Genomic DNA, 16906 nt, shown 5'->3' on the forward strand with positions numbered 1-16906 from the left:
TACACGCCCCCATCCCCACCCTCCTCTATCTTCCCTCTGAGGTTTGATGGTCTATTCAATGCTTCTCTGTCTCCTGATCTATTTTTGTTCATCAGTTTATGTTGTTCAATATTTTGAATAAATGAGTGAGATCATGTGATATCTTTCTCCAACTGAATGGCTTATTTCACTTAGCATAATGCTCTCCAGTTGAATCCATGCTGTTGCAAATGGTAAGAACTCCTTTTTTACAGCAGCATAGTATGGCATTGTGCAGATTTACCACAGTTTTCTAATCCATTCATCTGCTGATGGGAATTTAGGCTGTTTCTAAATCTTAGCTATGGTAAATTGTGCTGCTATGAACATAGGGGTACATATATCCTTTCTAGTTGGTGTTTTTGTTTTCTTGGGGGGGGGTGGAAGTGGCTGTGGGGAGGTCAATGGGGGAAAAAAGAGACATATGTAATACTTTAAAGAATAAAGAATTAAATAAAAAATAAAAAATCTCCTTAAGGCAAAATAGTTTGTGACTATTTCTATTTAGTACATATTCTTAAAAGTATTTCGTAAACATTTGTAAATCAGTCATTTTATTAAATCAGATTAACTAATGCAATTTAAAAAAAAAGTTGGTCTAAAGTCTGTGACATGTCTCCTCAATGCAAACTTTAGCAATAAAGTGACTTGTGCACTCATTTCAGGCAAGTAGCATTTGAGCTGGAAGAGCATTGAAAAGTTTATAGAAGCTTTTGAAGAACCAGCCACAAGTATTGTAAAGAATAGAAATTATTCTTAGATTTTGTGATTGATGGTGATAAGCTATTTCAACAGGGGACATGGCCTTTATCTCCTTACTAAACAAGGAGTTTAGCAAAGATGATGGCAGCTACCGGTGGTCATTAGGAAACAGAATTCTTACTGAGCATCATGGGAAATTTATCCATGAAGTCTGTACCTCCAGGACAAATCTGGCCCTCTCACCGAGTTTAGAGCACTGGCACTCTTCCTGGCTCATGTCAACCCCACCATGCTATTTACCCAGCATGGTTAAAGAGCCCAATTTGCCAACTACTGTTTTGTAAAGGGTGCATTGTGAATACAAAGAAATCATTGCCTTTTTTTTTGCCTTCATATAATTGGAAACCAGAGACACTGAGTTAAAGTAGAAATATTACATTTCACCACTTTGTTGAGGCAGAGAGGGCCCAGGTGTTCACCCCTCATGCACTTCTGGTTTCTGCCCAAACTCTGAGACTTGAGAGTGAAGAGGATAACTCAGGTTTTGTCTCCTTGATGGCATACAGCTGCTTAATTTAACCCAAGCTTAGTGAATATGGAATGAAAAATTCAAACAAATCCATTTTCAGGGTTATGGATGTTGAGAGCAGTCAAGGAAAGATTTGAAATACATTTTTTGCTAAGAATGAAGGAAATGAGTCTGGAGATGGGAAATGACATCGGCACATTGTGAGGAAGTGAATAATTATTTATTTTTATTGGTTTTTAATTGAAGCACACTGTAGCCTATACTGATTGATATGTTCATCTAAGTGGAATTCCAGAGGCAGAATCCAAACACTTACCTATAGCCTAGTTCTTAGCCAACAATATAAAGTTGCATGTAAATGTGCTTATTACCTCATGTGCCCCATCACATGTGGTCAAGGAAATATGGGAATAATTACATGTGCTAGATGAATAATATGTATACGGCTGATTAGTCAGTTGGTCTTTAAAATCTTGCATAACCTTGGTAGTCACATCTACAATTGAAATGTCATGGAGAAGTGTAACCTTGTCCAAAATTATGATCCTACATGAAATTAACCTGTTGCTCTTTAGCTTTGCATTTATCTCTCTATGACTCAACCTTAATATCCCTCCCCAATTAATCTTCTGAGACTGCCTATATTTACCTATTAGGATTAAGTCCAATGGGAAATAACAACCACCAATAAAACAAGAGTGGTTTAATACAATAAGAGGGTTTTTTTTTTTTTACCCAATAGATCAACTATTTGGAGTTTGGCAGCTACTTGATGATGTTTTTGAAATCCAGGTCCTTTCTCTCCTCAATTCTAATCATGTTCTCCATTTTATACTTAATGCACCATGGTCGCAAAATGGAATCTGCAGCTCCAGTCACCACAGTTCCATTTAGAGGATGAAGAAGGAAGGGATAGAGGAAAACAGCAGAGTTCCCTTCAGTCTCACTGGTCATGACTGTGACTTATGTCCAATCCTTAGGGCAAGAGATGCTGAGAAACTGTGAGCAAGATCCAGGGGTGGGCAAACTTTTTGACTTGAGGGCCACAATGGGTTCTTAAACTGGACCGGAGGGCCAGAACAAAAGCATGGATGGAGTGTTTGTGTGAACTAATATAAATTTAAAGTAAACATCATTACATAAAAGGGTATGATCTTTTTTTTGCAATAGTTTTCTTCATTTCAAACGGGCCGTATCTGGCCCGCGGGCCATAGTTTGCCCACGGCTGGCTTAGACCAATCTATCACTTGAAATTAAACATATTCTCTCCCAGAAAAATATCAGAGATTTGCTAGCAAGGAAGAATAGAATAAGTATAATATTTGTCACACTATCTCTACATTTACTTTAGGTCATAAGATAAAAGATGATGTCACCTCAGCACACCAGATGAATGGTATATTTCCAAAATCTCCACAATTGTTGCTATAAGAGCATGGAAATAGAAAACTTTTTAGGACAATGAAAATTGTTTATAGGACCCTTTTCTAGAGGTTCATGCCATTCTTGCTACTTTTGTTTTCTATGAATTACGGCTCTTGATTCATATTAGAACAAAGATTGAGAGTGGTTGGCTGCAAAGCATTCTGAGAAAACTAGGAATATACTCAGTGAGAGATCTGGCTCATTAATTCCAGTTCTTGCTAAATTCACTGGGGTGGTAGCAAGCATCGGGGCTTGAATTCAATTAGACCTGGGTTTGACTCAAAGATTTACTATTTGGCAGCTGTATGGCCATATGTATAGGTCATTTGTACCTCTGTGAGTCTCACCTTTACACGTGATCATAACCTTGAATTTTAGGATTTTCAAAAATATTAAATTAAAATAGGTAACTAATACCTATTAGTATTAGTCATAGATTCTTCACAAAATAAAATGACAGGAGACAACTTAGAAAGTGATATAGTAGGAGAGAAGCAGTAAGAAGTTTGCCTTTTTGGATCATAAAACACTGACCCCATATTCCATCATGAATTTCCTTTTGCCTCACTACTTCAACCATGCTCCATAACAAAAACCCTCCTTTAGGAAAAACAAAAAACAAAAAAACTCTGAAAAATATCTCCTATTTCTTTTCAATTTCTCTGAGCCTTAGCTATTGGCTTTCTGATTCTTTAAATTATTCCTTGTGGCATAGTGTTGTATAATTTATACAGAACACTTTCTCCTGTCTTGTATTATTTAATTCTCTAAAGTGTTTGGAGAAAAGATTATATGAAAGCAGTGACACAAAATAAAGTGGCATTGTACCAGGGTCTTGCATCTTTAATAAAGTTGCTCTCAAACAGCATTTCAGTAAATGAAATGTACCCAGGATTGACAAGTTTTCATATATCAAAGGTATGCTCTGACCTGCTCTGGGACATAAAGCCTAATGCCATAATAGAGCCCAGAGGTTTATGTTTGATTTGATTTGGCTTTCTTTCTTTTCTTACAAAGGAAGATCACCTACTTTCCAAAGTAATAATTATAAGGAAATCATCCAATGGCAGGGGGAAAAAAGCACCATTAAGTTTGAAGGCATTCGGTGCCAAGTTAGATCCTACACTTTTTAGGAAAAAGAAATACACACACACAAACACCAAGGAGGGGAAAGGAGGTTTGGAGAACTTTAATTATTTATAGCACATCTCTCAGATGTTCTAAACCTCATTCTCTATGAAATAGTCGAACATGAAACAAAGAACAGGAGAGAATCTCTGAAAGACTTAGTTTAGCGTGAGTGAGACTTACGATTAGGGGTACATGCGTGTAGCTGGCATGGCTTCAGAGGCCCAGAGCACCTACAGCTAGGGAAGGCAAGTAGAGTCACCCCAATTGGTGACCAGATATGGGAAAAACAAAAGCAAAGACAAAAAAACCTCCTGACAATGTGTCTCCTATCTGATCATGTGACACTAAGTCTACAAATCTGCCTGCCCCCTCATCATTCCAGGGTGAACTGCTTATTATAATGAAAACAGATGCTCATTCAAGGGCACAAACAAAAATGTAATATTTGTCTTATAGAGGAGAAAATTGATTTTTTCCTGGGTAAGCAAAAAAATGGTAGAAATTGAAGGATATACGCTCTGCTCGCAGACAATGCCTGATGGTAACCTAAACAGCACAATACAACACAATGCTGAAACATTTTAGGCCCTTTCTTTTGGAGTTTGGAGACATATTCATTGCTAAGTTCAAGAGTCTTCTGTTAGAAGGTAAGTGTTGCGTAGAAGAATAATACCCAAGAGATTGTCCTATGATGGCAGTAGCAGATCATGCAAGTGGTGATAGAAATCAGAAAGGTACTCAACAAATTTGATCCATTTATTTGATAAAGACTGGCTTTATTAAAAGTGGAAGGGAAGATAGAGATTACCTTTCCTTTACCTTTTTTTTTTCTTGATTCTAGTTCCTGCCTTTGTAAATACAGTGTTTTTAGTCTTGCCAAATAAACCTAAAAGTTTGAGAAATAGGTGACCACTTCCCATATTATTTAAAATGGGGAGAGAAGTGTCACATTTTAAAAAAGAGGGTATTAATAATCTTTAGAATGCCTGTACTTCTCTAAACACTTTCACATGCTCTAATCCCTAAAATCTAAAGGGTGTCTATAAAATGTTATTAATCTTTTTACAAAATGACAAATATGCCTTAGTAAAATAAAATTATTTAGTTGTGATTGTGTAACTAATGGCTAGAAAGCAAGATTTGAAGCCAAATATTCCTATGCAAACAACATAAACATCATTTTTAAGACTGAAGAAAAGCAGTTGATAAATTTGTCACTGGGAACTGATAAATGTTCTTTCTTCTGTCAACACAGAAATTTTGAAATCCTATTTAACGCCCCCCCTTTCTTTTTCCTGTTTTTCCTTTCGTCAACAGCTGTTTTGTGTGCACTCCCTAAGTCTTGAACTAGAGAAGTGGACAAATAAGCCCCATTTTTGGACATCTCTATTTCAGTAGGTGGGGTATAAAAAAATGGCATGAATATATGTTGGGTAGCAATGAGCACCACGGAGAAATGTAAAATCGCTTATAGGGAGAGAAGAAGGCAAGGCTGTGTTTGTGATAGTTTTAGTGGTTTGTCTAGAAGGACTTCCTCAAAGCATAAAAATTTGAGTAGAGATTAGTTAAATGAGTGAGCAGAGGAAACAGCAAATACAAAGGCCCTGGGAGAAGGAACACACTTGGAGTATTTAGGAAAAGCAATGATTTGAATTAAAATAACTGGAGAGTAGTAGAAAGTAAGAGATGAGGTCAGAGAGATAGCCAAGGGTGAATCACATAGGGCCCTGCAGGTCATGAGAACTTCTGCTCTTAGGGGCTGAGGCCAAGTCATTGGAGGGTTGTGAGTAGAACAGTGGTGGGATTTGATGCAAGAGGGGAATGGAGCTAGTAAGAAGTGCTCAAAGTCTGAATATATTTTAGTTAGAGCCAACAAAATATATCAATGAATTAATGTAATGTAGCTATGTGAAAAAGAGGTGTCAAAAAATTCATGGATTTGGGCATGAGCCACTGTAAGCAGGTTGTATACCAAGAATTTGGGTGAAGAGTGAAATATCCTGAGGGCTTAAATCTGGGTGTAGTTTTGTTCTCCAACATCATCCTACCCAGCCTATGGGTTTTATAATCCTCTTTCACTTGGTTTAGACATCTTGTGTTGGGATACTGGAGATATCTTTTGTCATCTAATTTATACTGCATTACTTATTTGTTATTCATACACATTTATTTCAGAGCAGGTTGATTTTGTTTCTTTCTTGCTAGCATGCTTGAAATCTTAACAAAATGTTTAAGTTTGAATCTCTGTAATAAAACCCTCTAGAAATGGAAATGCCAAGTTTAATGTCACAAAGCACATCAGGGACTAGGATTTCTTTTATTACCAGATAAAATGCTCATCAGAGGAAATCTGGCAGCGATACTGTCATTTCTCAATTCTACCTAAAAAAAAAACTAACACAGAAAAACAAAGCCAAGAAACTTGTATGTTATTCTCAAGTTATTCTATAAATGAAGGAAACATCTGTGCTACAGAATCATACTTTTCCAGGAATGGCCAGACAAAGAACAAATTCTATAATTTTACAATTCTGACTTAAGTTTTTAGTTAAAATTTTTTCTCCTCCTATGAAGGGGAGACAATAACTTTTTTCGCTAGATAAACTCCCCTCAAATTATTGTAATATTGTCTTGAAGTCATATGTGTTTTTCTTGAACTTATGAATGTCCAGCTATCTAGATTCTTAGTTTTTCAACTCATTCATTTCTAAGTGAAAACTCTGGTGTCATTGTTGATGGTTTTTATGATGTTTCTTCAGAGATCTACACAAAACTGGGCTCAATGAGACATTCCACTTTTACGTCAAAAATCATCTGGGGCTTAATGTTCAGGAGGTTTTCCACAATTAGCATCCATTCTCCAAATCTTTTTCCTTTCATTTTTCCCACATGCTTTAATGTATAACTGCCTGCATTTAAATCTTAGGGCCACCTTTCATTGGCTAGATTCCCTCTGGCAAGCAGAAGAGAACTAATGAAAATCAGAGCGAAGATTAGTGATATCGAAAAGAATAAAACTGTTGAGAAAATGAACTAAAACAAAAGCTAGGTCTTTTATTGTCAATAAAAATAATAAACCTGTTAACAGACTAATGAAAAATATAAGAAAAAAAGACAAATTTTCAGTTTTAGAAAAAAGGAGTCATCACTATTAATTCTTTAAATATTAAAATGATAATAAATACTGCAAACAGTTGTATATCAGCAAATTTGATAATTTATATAAACTGGACCAATTCCTTGAAAGACAAACTACTAAGAATCACACAAGGAGAAGCAAGTAGTATCCCTTTATATAGTAAAGAAATTGATTCAATAATGACAAACCTCCCAAAAGAGAAAACACAAGGTCAAATATTTAAGGAATATTTGGTGAAGCCTACAAACATTTAAGGAAGAAATGATACCAATTATCCACAATCTCTTCCAGAAAATAGAAGCAAAGGATACATTTTTCTAACTTATTCTATGAGGTTAACCTTCCTTTAAGACCAAAACCAGATAGAAAAAAAAAACACACAAAGTAACATATCTGATGAGCATAAACAAAAATGCCCTGAAAAAAATATTAGCAAATTTAATCCAACAATGAAGAACAAGAATTATACACTGCAACCAAGTGATTTTTTCTATGTACACAAGGATGGTTCAATATTAGAAAATTAATCAATGCAATCTTCCACATCAATAGATTAAAGAATAAAAATTACATGATTGTATCAATGGATGGAGAAAAAATTTGAAAAAAACACACATTTATAATAAAAACTCTTAGCACAGTAGGAAGATAGAGGGACTTCTACTCAACTATGAATGTCTACATAAAACCTACATCTTACCTCTTACTTAATGGTAAGACACTGGATACTATCTGCCTAAGATTTAGAACAAGGAAATGATATCCTCTTTCATCTCTTTTAGTCAATATTATACTAGAAGTTCTAGGTATAAGACAAGAAAATGAAATAAAGTGTACCAATATTTGAAAGAAAAAAATTAAAAAGTCTCTCTTTTCAGATGTAAAATACTCCAAAGAATTGACAAAAACTACCTAAGGAATTAAAAAGTAAATATAACAAGTTCACAGAATATAAGATTAATATACAATAGCAGGTTGATTTTTAAAATTACTAGTAATGTATTGTTGGAATTTTAAATTTAAAAAGCAATTACATTTATAATGACACCAAAACTATGATATATTTAGGTGTATTAAATGGATAAAATATAGGCATAAAAATAACAAAGTATATTTGTAAAAAACTATAAAACTCTAATAAAATTAAAGAAGATCTAAGTAAATGGAGAACTGTTCTTTGTTAATAGATAGTAAGACCTAGTATTTTATGGTGTTATTTTTTCCTAACTTGATTTAAATATTAAACACAATACTTCTCAAAGTCCCAGTAAACTATTTCACAGATATAGACAAATTGATTCTAAAGTTCATATGGAGAAGGGAAAATCTATACTAATAAAAGGGTAATATGCTAATTAGACCAGATCGACCGCACATCTTCCAGATGTCCAACTTCCTTCCAGACAAAGCCATGGTGGTGGGGACTGAGGCAGAAGTGGTTAGGGGCAATCATGCTGGCAGGGGAGTTAGCAGTTAGAGGTGATCAGGCCGTCAGGGGAGTAAGCAGTTAGGGGGCAATCAGGCCAGCAGGAAGAGGTGGTTAGGGGTGATCAGGCAGGCAGGCAGATGCACAGTTAGGAGCCAGCAGTCCCAGATTGTGAGAGGGATGTCTGACTACCAGTTTAGGATGTCCCCCTGTGGGATGGGCCTAAACTGGCAGTCGGACATCCCCCGAGGGGTCCCAGATTGGAGAGGGTGCAGGCAGGGCTAGGGACATCTCCCTCCCATACATGAATTTCATGCACCGGGCCTCTAATCTATAATAAAGCTAACAAAATATGGAAGAAGAACAAAGTTGAAGGATTCACACTACCTAATTTCAGTATTTATTATTATGCAGTAATCAAGACTTTGTGGTTCTGGTGAATCTCTCTCTCTCTCTCTCTCTCTCTCTCTCTCTCTCTCTCTCCCTACCTACCTACCTATCTATGGATATGGAACAGTGTAAAGAGTCCAGAAATAGACTCACAGAAATATAGTCAACTGTTCTCTGACATCGAAGCAATGTCAATTCAATGGAGAAAAGTTAGCTTTTTCAACAAAAGTGCTAGAATAATATATATGAAAAACAAAACAAAAACCTAAACATAGAACTTAGATCTTACAAAAATTAACAAAAGATAGACCTAATATAAAATAGAAGAGAATCCCTATGACCTTGGGTTTGGTAATGAGATTTTAAACGTATTACCAACAGCACAAACCATGAAAGAAAATCTTGAAAATGGAATTTTACTAAAATTAAAAACTTCTGTTCTGTGAAACACACAATTAATAGAATGAAAAGGCAAGTCACTGACTGCTAGAAATATTTGCAAAATATATATCTAATGAAGAATTTATATCCAAAATATATAAAATGTTTATAACTGAACAATAATGCAATGCATAAGCCAATGGAAACAACAGAAACTTTTGTTCATTTCTGGTAAAAATGCAGAAGGTATAGTCACTTAGACAGTTTATCACTTTCTTACAAAATTAAACATAGTCTTACCATATGATCCACAATTCTGTGCCTAAGTTTACCCAGATGATTTGAAGATGTATGTCCACATAAAAACCTTCCAGTGAATGTTTATTGCAGCTTTATTCATAATGGCCCAAAACAGAAGCAACCATGATGTCCTTAAGAGGCGAATGGATACACAAAATGTCATACATTCATACAATGAAGCGCTGTTTAGTAATTCAAAAAAAGACAAATGAGCTGTCAGCCATGAACATATGTGGATGAATCTTAAATGCAGTTTTGCTAAGTTAAAGAATCCAATATGAATAAAAGGAACCAAGGATCCTTAGACAAAGATGATCCTAGGATTTGGGCCAGAAATATATAAGACTAGAGGCCTAGTGCACGAAATTCGTGCATGGGGCTGGGCAGGTTCCTCAGCCCAGCCTGCACCCTCTCACAATCTGGGACCCCTCAGGGGATATCCGGAAGGTCATTCAGCTGTCTGGTCTAATTAGCATATTACACTTTTATTATTATAGATGAGCCTGGAGCCTCATCCAGTGCCAGAAAGTCAGGCCATATCACACATGCACATGCACACACATACACACACCCACACACCATGATGAGGGTGTGGCAAAGGAATGCATGAACCACCTGGAAGAGCTTCCAATGGTCAAATATCTCAAAGAACAAAAAAAGAATATTGTATTATAACCCAAAATATAAAATAAACATCCATGAATTCATGTCTATCTATAAATATTGAATAAATTAATGTGGGAGAATGCACAAATCTTCCATGCAGAAGAATTAAAAATATTAATGTATGTAAATACTCACCCTTAAGGAGGTAGACCGTAACTCCCCAGTCCTTAAGTGTGGACTAAGCATAGTGCCTTTATCCCAAAGAGTACAGTATGAAAAAGGAGGAAAAATAGAGGAACTTTATAGTAGAGAAACCTGTTAAACACTAAAATCAAGCTAGATGATCAAGATCAACATCACAATGATGAGTCAGGCTCATAGTATAAAGATATGATATGATATGATATGATATGATATGGTGATATGACATTATGGAAATAATTTACCTCTGTGGTCTTTAAAAAAATAAGACCTCAGTCTAACCATATGGAAAACAACAGACAAACTCCAAATAAAGGACATCCTATGAAAGATTTTTTTTCAGTGTTCCTCATCACTTTCAAGGTCACACACACAAAACGAAAAGTGTAAGAAACTGTCACAGCTGAGGGAATTCTAGGGAGTTATGATGCCTAAATGTAATGTGGAATTCTAGATGGGATCCTGGATCAGCACAAGGACGTTTGTGGAACACACAGGTCATTTGAATAAAGTATCAACTTTAGTAATAATAATGTTTCCATATTGGTTCTTTAATTGTTACAAAAGTAGCATACTAATATATGATGTCAATAGTAGGGAAAACTAGTTATAGAATGTATGAGAGCTTTCTGTACTGTTTATAATAATTCTGTAAGTCTAAAACTTATAAGAAATTAAAAATTTATTTTAAAAACAGTTCCACCAAGTGAATACTCAACAAAGTAAATCTAAAAATACCCATACTAAAGCACAGTGCACAAAGTTTATAACATGGGGAAATTCCATTGGGCGTTCCAGAGCAATACTGAAAGATCAATGAAAATAGAATAATATCTTTTAACTTTTGTTATGCTCTTCTCCATTTGGAAATTGTAAAAATATTATGGTGAATATCTTTACTCATGCAGATCTCATAACCTACAGAAGAATTGCTTATCCAATCCATCTTTATCTGATACCTAAACAAGCATTTCCAAAAGCATGTTCTGCAAAGCACATCATAATATATCAACAGATACTTTGCAAAGAAAAGGTGATATGGTCAAATAATTTGGAATATGATGGGTGAAATAAAGGCAAGCTTTAACTATTCCTGCTTTGTGAAGCCCCAAACGGGAAACCAATCCTATATACATAAGATAAAGGAGCCAGGATTGCATGGGATATCTTGAAACCAAATCCCAGCACTTTAGAAAATACTGCCCTAAAGTTCTAAATAGAGCACACTAATTAGAAGAAATATAGGGTGTCCCAAAAACATGTATACACAATTTAACAGCTGATAGTTTAATTGATGTTTCTTTCTTTTCAGATTTAACCCACTGAAATTAATATTTATTCAAAGTGTGTATACATTTTGGGGCACCATATATATATGAATATGTATGTATATATGTATATATGAATATGTGCATATATGTGTGTGTGTATAATATATCTATATCTATATCTATATATATCTATATACCTATAGATATATATAGATATAGATATAGATATATAATTTCTTGAGTAACTGAAAGTCTCAATAACTCAAAAATGGCTATGATGCCTAAGTATTGTTTAGGCATTAAACAAAAGCAAAACAGTCCAATATTAGAAGTGAGAATAAAGTTCATAAAGAGAAAGGAGGAGGAGAAGGAAACCTTTAATGGGGTTACTTCAGAATCAACTCCCTTTTACCCAACCCAGCTATCCACCTCATGAAAGCTTTTACTCTTTTAGAACACGTATTATGTGTGATGAACCACAGCCAAGGAGATGAAACGAGCTCCGAGTTCCACCAGACTTCCACTGCGGGACTTCCATTTGCCTGCACATCTTAGTAATCTTTGCAAAGAAGTCATTATTTTTCTGTCAACACACTGCAACCTAATTTGATCAGCCATTTCTGCACAAGGCAACGGAGATGAAGCAAAAACTTGATTGGGGTCAGAGCCTTCTAAGTCTCTGTGCTCACTTTCGTCTTAAACATAAAACAACATGCTGTGTACTTCACTCCTGGTTCGTCAGGTTGATGCAGTTGTAAATTCTGAACCTAGTTTCAGTTTTACTTACCTTTTATGTTTTAGCTTTCCATGTCCCGAAGGAAAATAGCATTTATGCTATTGCTACATGCTTTGCTCTGTGCAGGGAATTTTCATCCACATTGCTCATTTAATCGGCACAAAACCCCTAGAAGGCCATTGTAAAGGAGCTTTAATTTAGTCAACCAGGAATGGTCTTTATTTGCTTATTGCCCTTTGCACTTTCTTGCAGGTAAAAGACTTGGTAGCATCTCTGTATTAATGTGCTTTGCAGTTGCATCACTTTTGGTTTGAAAGTTTTCTAGAAATCAGAGTAAAGTATCTGTAAATTGCCAAACAAAAACCCTGATCTTATACTCTCAGTACTAGACTTGCATATAAATCCCTGTCCAGATCTGATGAGTGCTTACAGCTCTTGAGAGAAGAAAATCCCGCCCTCTATTTCAGCATCCAACAATCCAACTCTTAGGAAATTTGTATTTTATCTCATCCAGGGATTCTCACCCAGGGGTCTATATTGTTTTTGTTGTTGTTGTTGTTTTTTAACCCTCACCCAATGATATTTTTCCATTTATTTTTAGAGAGAGTGGAAGGGAGAGGGAGAGACAGAGAGAAACATCCATGTGAGAGAGACACATTGATTGGTTGCCTTCTGCATGCACCTCGACCAGGGCCAGGGATGCCCTTGATCAGAATCAAACCCGGGACCCTTCAGTCCACAGGCCGATGCTCTATCCACTGAGCCAAACTGGGCAGGGCCTGTGAAGCTTTTTAATTTTTTTAAATTATTTAATTGACAAGAGATTCTGATGAAGCATTTTCAGGATGAGGACCAAAGTTTTATGGTTCCAATCCACCCATCAGTGCTTCTGGGGCTCACTACCACAAGAGATTGCTCATTAAACCAACCTTATGATGTTCAGAACTTAGGTCACATAAAGACATTTGAGTGAAATCCTACCACCTGGCAGAGGGCAAGTCTGGCTGAAAAGCAGGACAATAGGAAAACATTCAATTTCCAAAAGGGAGTTGAGTACCAGAAGGAGCCTGTGAAACCCTGCAGAAGCAGTCTTTCTGAGTTTCACACGGTGACATGTTGTGAAACATTGGCTATATCTGAAATGGAGTAGTTTTCACAATGTGAATGGATGCAGGCTTCTGGGAGTGTTTTGCTCGAGCCATCTTACGCTGCTACTTGAAATCTGCAGTAAAATTGGATGAAAGGCTTTGTTTCAATCTGTTCCAATATTGCCTGACATGCCCATGAATCCCCAGGTAGGATAAATTAGCCGGAGAGAATAGGAACTGAATGAGCACGACTGGCAAGCAGTCTTTTAGAATCACATACCAGATCCATATTTACACTTCCTATTTGTTGCTTCCCTCATAAAAATGGACTCGAGTGTGAAATGGGATAAATGGGGGCCTATCAGTAAACTGTACCTTAGAAAGGATGAGAGAAGGGGGTTAAAGGAGGGTAATACAGAAATCCACACAGGCTCTATTACCACACCAATGAGTAGCCTTTTATGCAATGAGTCCCTCTAATAATTTGCATTGATGATGATTTGGTGACAAATTAGAATCAATTAGAGAAAATTTCCATTCTTACTGTGCCAATGAGGTGTCTAACTCTGTGCTCTGTTGACTTATCTTCCTAGAATGAGTTGCCTTTTTGTTCCCCAGATTCAGAACATGAAGCCCTCCCTTCTCGCATGGTGTTTCCATAGTACTTCGCTATTCAATTCTATTAAGCGATGTTGGTATCATGAAGGAGACTGTGATGATGGAGAGTCCCAGACTCTGTCCCAGACCTGTGGAATCAGGATCTGTACTTCACCAGATCTCCAGATGTTTACTACACTAATTGTTAGTCGTAAGTGAGAGTGTTAGTGAAATAGGCTAGGAGTTTTAGATTGCTACCCTCAGTCGAATTACCCTGAGACCACGTTTTCTTCTCTTGTTCTGAAAGGATGCTACTTTGGTGTTCACTTTTTCTAGCAATGGTGAGCGCCTAGCTTATGTTTTTCAGACTCCAGGCCAGAATTTTCCCAGCCTCAGATATCTAGCCTACTCTTCTGCTTTCACTCATGTTATTTCTTTAATATCCCTACATTGTCTTCTGGCCCTGATATGGTAAATGCCCCTTTCTTTGCATTCCTCCAGAATCTCTGGGAAAGTTTTATCTGTCATAGCACTTACCTCACTGCACTGAAGTTATCTGTTTATCAATCTCTCCTACCATATCACAAATTACTACATGATATGGCTTATACTTATATCATTTTTGTGTAGGATACTAACCGTAACAAAATGTGCTAGAGTTTGGAAACTACAAAGAGTACCCTTAATTGCCGAAACCGGTTTGGCTCAGTGGATAGAGCATCGGCCTGCGGACTGCAAGGGCCCAGGTTCGATTCCGGTCAAGGGCATGTACCTGGGATGAGGGCACATCCCCAGTGAGGAGTGTGCAGGAGGCAGCTGATCAATGTTTCTCTCTCATCAATGTTTCTAACTATCTATCTCTCTCCCTTCCTCTCTGTAGAAAATCAATAAAAATATTTTTTTTAAAAAAAGAGTACCCTTAATAGGTATTGCTTTAAGTGAACCAGTAACTTTATCAGGAAAAAAAATGGGGAAGGGGTGGCAGTGGAAGGGAGAGAGACTAAGTGACTTGTTGGTACAATTAGCTAGTTGATTACCAAGAAAAAATACTATATTGTGCAGCCATAATGAAGAATTAATATCTATGATATTAATATAAACAATAACATTGTGTTTATTGTGTTCAAGTCTGGGTTATAATCTCTCAAGCCATTTGTAAATTACTGTCAGAAAGTTTTAGAAAGCACTGAAGCCTTAGCTTTGTCTCAGACCAACTGAATTTAAAAAAATCTTGGAGGTGGGGGCCAAGCCTTGGTCCAGTTACTAAAATTCTTCTAGAAATGTTTGTCATCCACTGCTCTAAGAGGGTTGTATAAAACCAGTATATAAGCAAAAGAGAAGAGGCTGAAAATTTTGAGAATCAAGAAATTGAATTATCACCTGGATTATTCTGACCATGCTCATCCTGAAAAAGATGTGACTTAGGAAAAACATCAGAGTTATCTCTCAATTTCTGTAGAGCCATCAAATGAAAAGGGATATTTTTAATGACTCCAGAAGGTACAATAAAGAAAAATTTGAGAGAGGTCAATTTCAATTCAATATATAGCGGGTGTAACATTTTTCAAGACGTAGCCTCTGATGTGCAAAAGGGGGAAAAAAGTAACTATCTTTACCTTATCTTTCTGAAACTCAACTTAACCTCTCTATTGAACTTCCATTTTACCTGATGTCAGAACCTATAATCTTAGTCATTTCTGAGTAAACGCCAGAGCTTCAGTGTTTTCTCAGTTATTTCAGGTTTAAAGTTCAGTGAAGGCAGAATTTTCCCTCACTCTCCTCTTTTTCTTAGGCCCACAGCTAGGTTTTACATGGCTCATGTAAAATCCTGGTTTTAGGGGAAGACATTTGTTCCATGGCCTTTCCTCTGTTTTGGGCAGGTATCTGCTGAGATGTAACTTGTCTGCACTAGTCTTTGGTCACTGAATGGATATGTCCAACAGAATGTCCAAATCTCCACCTGGGGCTCAATTTTATGAGGCAAGTAGCTTTTCATCTATGGGAAACCCATTTTGGATTTATCTGCTCTCAGCTCATCTTTGAACCCTTCCTTAGAGGCACAAAAACATCTGGATGTCTCTGAACCTATTCCCAAAGCTATGGAAGTTCTGGGTTGTCTTTCTTGCTTCTGACATACATTCAGTTAACTAATGGTTTCTTCAAGAGCTGCCACTTCAGCAGTACTACCCAGTCATGTATAGAAGAACCTTTTGTCAAGTGCATCCATCCAAAAATAAAATGCACCAGGTCAGATTTTATTTCATTCACTGTCATAGGAAATTTAAACAGCACCGAGGTGACCACTTTTAAGGAAATGATGGAGGAAATCCAAGGTTATGCTAGAAACTCAGATTAAATCACTTGTTCCTAAATGTAGTCATGCAGTAAAAATGCCTAGAGAGTTTTTAAAGCTCAAATTATTTCAAAAACCTCTGCTATTTTGCTTATTCAGAAATTTGAGGATGGAAAGGCATTTAATTTTCTGTACAACCTCACTCACTGAAATGACTGTAAAAGCATCGTGCACAGAGTTTGCATCCAGAGAATATACTCTCTCTGGTGCACGTTCTGTGATAGATCTGTTGATTCTATTATAAGAGAAAAACAGAGAAGGACAAAGTGATCAGAGTTTCCATGAGCCACGTATTGACCAGCTCCTAATGTCCACTCTTGGGTTTCCATGATTTTATACTCTTTTGCTTGTCTACACAGAAGAAGGTTTGTGTCTGAGGAAGATCAAGGTGACAGCCCATAAAAGAGGGGCAAGGGCATATATGACAGGCCCACAGCCAGCATCATACTCAATGGACAAAAACTAACACCATTTCCCCTAAGAACAGGAACAAGACAGGGATGCCCCCTCTCACCACTCCTGTTCAACATAGTACTGGAAATGTTAGCCATTGCAATTAGGCAAGAAGAAGAAATAAAAGGCATCCAAATTGGAAAAGAGGAAGTAAAACTGT

Source organism: Myotis davidii, unplaced genomic scaffold (assembly GCF_000327345.1).
Source record: "Myotis davidii unplaced genomic scaffold, ASM32734v1 scaffold332, whole genome shotgun sequence".
NCBI lineage: Eukaryota > Metazoa > Chordata > Mammalia > Chiroptera > Vespertilionidae > Myotis > Myotis davidii.